The 2,965-nt window shown below is 29.6% G+C and overlaps 1 non-coding gene across 1 annotated transcript; it reads left to right on the top strand.

The window, feature by feature from the left end:
- The first annotated feature begins 1,726 nt into the window (after positions 1-1,726).
- On the top strand, positions 1,727-1,810 carry trnal-cag (transfer RNA leucine (anticodon CAG)). The gene has a single exon. It is a non-coding gene; the product is annotated as a tRNA-Leu (tRNA).
- Positions 1,811-2,965: the final 1,155 nt, after the last annotated feature.

The raw sequence follows: 2,965 nt of genomic DNA, 5'->3' as shown, positions 1-2,965 counted from the left end.
AAGAAAGTTATTGAGAATACACAAAGCAATGTAAAGATCAAAGTTCTTTATGGATGTATTTTTTGAGTGGATCAAAAAAAAACTAACATTAAAATGTAAAATATGTTATGAATATGTAAAAACCCCTAGTTCAACGACAATACACAATATTAGTGTATTAAAATGGGATGTCATGCGAGATGAAGCTCCAGAAAGTAGTGCATCAAAAATGATGATTTAGTCAACAAAAAAGATGAATTACTTTCTGCAATAGTATCACGAATGTGTACCTTGGATAATATGCCATTCAAAGTTCTCTGTACGTCTATTAATTTGAAAATTTTATTTTTGGCTTGAGGCGCTCGAGATTGTGTAAAACTCGGAGGCGTAGCTTTAAGTCATCTCTGCTTCCTTAAAACATATTATAGGAAAATGAAACAATTTATTTTTTATTATTAAATGATACATCATATTGGCTTGTTTCTGTACTAATTGAATTTGATATAATTTTAAGTTCCATATCTATTTAAAAAAAAGTATTTTTTATGCAATAAATTATCTCAAACAAGCTATTTGTATAGACATAAAAAAATTTAAAATGCTTTCGAATTCCGAACTCCGATTTTTTTATTTTTGTCAAGATTTGCTTTCGCTACCTCCGAGTTTGCAATTTAAATTTAATTACGCAGTGATAAACAACTTAATTTAAAATGTTTTTTTGTCACAATGCGGCAAACCAACCCCCTCCCCCTTATGATATTTGATGACACTTTCCAATACCCTCCCCCCCCTTCCTCCTCCTTCATCCTTATGAATGTCATGTATTATTTGAACAGCCCCCAACAAGAAAAATTGAGGATTTGGTGATTTTAGTTGGTTAAATAATTAAGGTAACAGACTCCATTTCACTCGATTAACTCAGGCTCGATTTCAAAGCATTATTAAACGTGTTGCACCAACTCATTTAGTAAATGTTGGTATTCGAGGCAATTGGTAAATTTATAAATGTCAATAGGCCAGGTGAATAAAAAAAGAAGCAATTGCTTTTACTCAGTAATTGGTCAGCATTACGCGAGTAAAAACTTCAGCAAATTTGCTCAAATTTTTATTATCGTAAAGCTTAGCAATTATTCAGCGTTTTTGGAGTAAGTAACTTAACTTTATGTGAATTTGAGCGATTTTCTTCAAATTTTTATTCACGTGAATGAAAATTTGAGCGATTTTCCTCAAATTTTCACGTAAAGCTGAACATTTACTCCAAAAAACGCTGAGTAAAAGCAATGGTTTTTTTTATTCACCCATTTATGAAATTTCGGTACTTACGAGTTCCAAAATTTCATTATAATTGAAATTTAATTTAATATGTAGATTTTCTAAAAAAAATTTTTTAGAGTTTTTTTATAATACTGTAAAGTAAAGATATGCTTTAGTTTTCAGTTTAGTGAGGTAGCCTACCTCACTTGATTAACCTTTAGGTTATTCAAAAACTTTGTATTAAATTTTTAAACTAGAAGGTTTTTGCCGTTTAATTACTATTGCTAACATCGCGATGAAGTATGAGATTTACTACCGCGTTTTTTTAGTTTGAATTTATGGGAAAAAATGAAAAATTCACTATATGATGCTTCGGAAATTTCCTTAAATTCAGATCCAACAACAGAATTTAAACTAATATAATTATTAAAAATTTTTATCTTATAAACTAACGTTTAAATGATATATAATTTTAATTCTTATAGTAAGGTATGTCAGGATGGCCGAGTGGTCTAAGGCGCTGCGTTCAGGTCGCAGTCTACTCTTGTAGGCGTGGGTTCAAATCCCACTTCTGACACTTTTAGCTGATTTAAAATTTTCTTTAGAAAAAAAACGCAACTTCAAAAAGTTGAAAATAATACTATGTTTTAAATGATTTATAGCAGATTTTGCTTAATTTAACTCTTCGATATCGTCAAAATATGTTTTTAATTTTTTTCAATTATGTTCCCTGAACGGCGTCCCCGTGCTTTGCTGTTTAAGACTTTGATAGGCACTTGAACTACTGATCTCAAAATATAACAAATATAAATCAAAATATTGTTATATTTTTAGATCAGTGACTTAAACATCTGAGCGCGTTATATCGATAATAGATAAAACGCGGCTAAAGAAAAAAGATCTGAGGTTTTATGCCGACAGAAAAGTTTGAGGTCTATGTTTTTTCATTTTTCAACCGATGAATTAAAATTAAAAAAAAATAAAAAACTTAAATTTTGTAGTTTAAAAGTTGCATAGGTTTTCGACTAATAATAATATAAAGATAAGTTTGTTATTCTTTAACTTTTAATATTTAGCTCTAACTTATGGCGTTTGTTTTGTTTTCATTTTACATTTTTTTTAAAAATGTTGAAGTGCCTAACTTTAGTGGATTTTGTTCAACATTCTATCCCTAAAAAATATTTTCATTAACAGACCGAGTAAACTTTATAAACTTCAATAGACTTGACTTTTTTAGACTTAGTAAACAATCTTAATAAACAAACAGCTTAATAAATAAACAATTATTTAATAAGCAACTCCTATATCTGAAAAATTTATATTTGTTCTCTCTTTCTCTAAGTTTCTGTGATTCATTCCTTACTTTAAAAACTGACAACAGCTTTCTAAGTAACAATAAAAAATGGCCCTCAAATCTTAAAACATGCCGACTAGCCAACTATGTTCTTAAAAAACCTTATTTGGCGAAGAGGAAGGAGGGTATCAAATCTCCTCCCTCTTCCCACACACACTCTCACACATCCGTAAAATCGATGATATCGAGACGATTAGTGAAAATATTTACATAGATTACACCTTCGGACCCACAGATCTCGTAATATAACTGGATAGCGTATAAGACAAATTTTTTGAAGCCAGTTTTGGCCTCCCAATATGGCGGCGAATTTGGTTGATTACAAATTTAAAAAAAATTTTGTTACAAACTTTTATATCTGAGTTAAAAACTCACTTT

Source organism: Hydra vulgaris, chromosome 04 (assembly GCF_038396675.1).
Source record: "Hydra vulgaris chromosome 04, alternate assembly HydraT2T_AEP".
Lineage (NCBI taxonomy): Eukaryota > Metazoa > Cnidaria > Hydrozoa > Anthoathecata > Hydridae > Hydra > Hydra vulgaris.
Note: the sequence above shows the minus strand (reverse complement) of the source record. Positions and strands in the feature narration are given on the sequence as shown.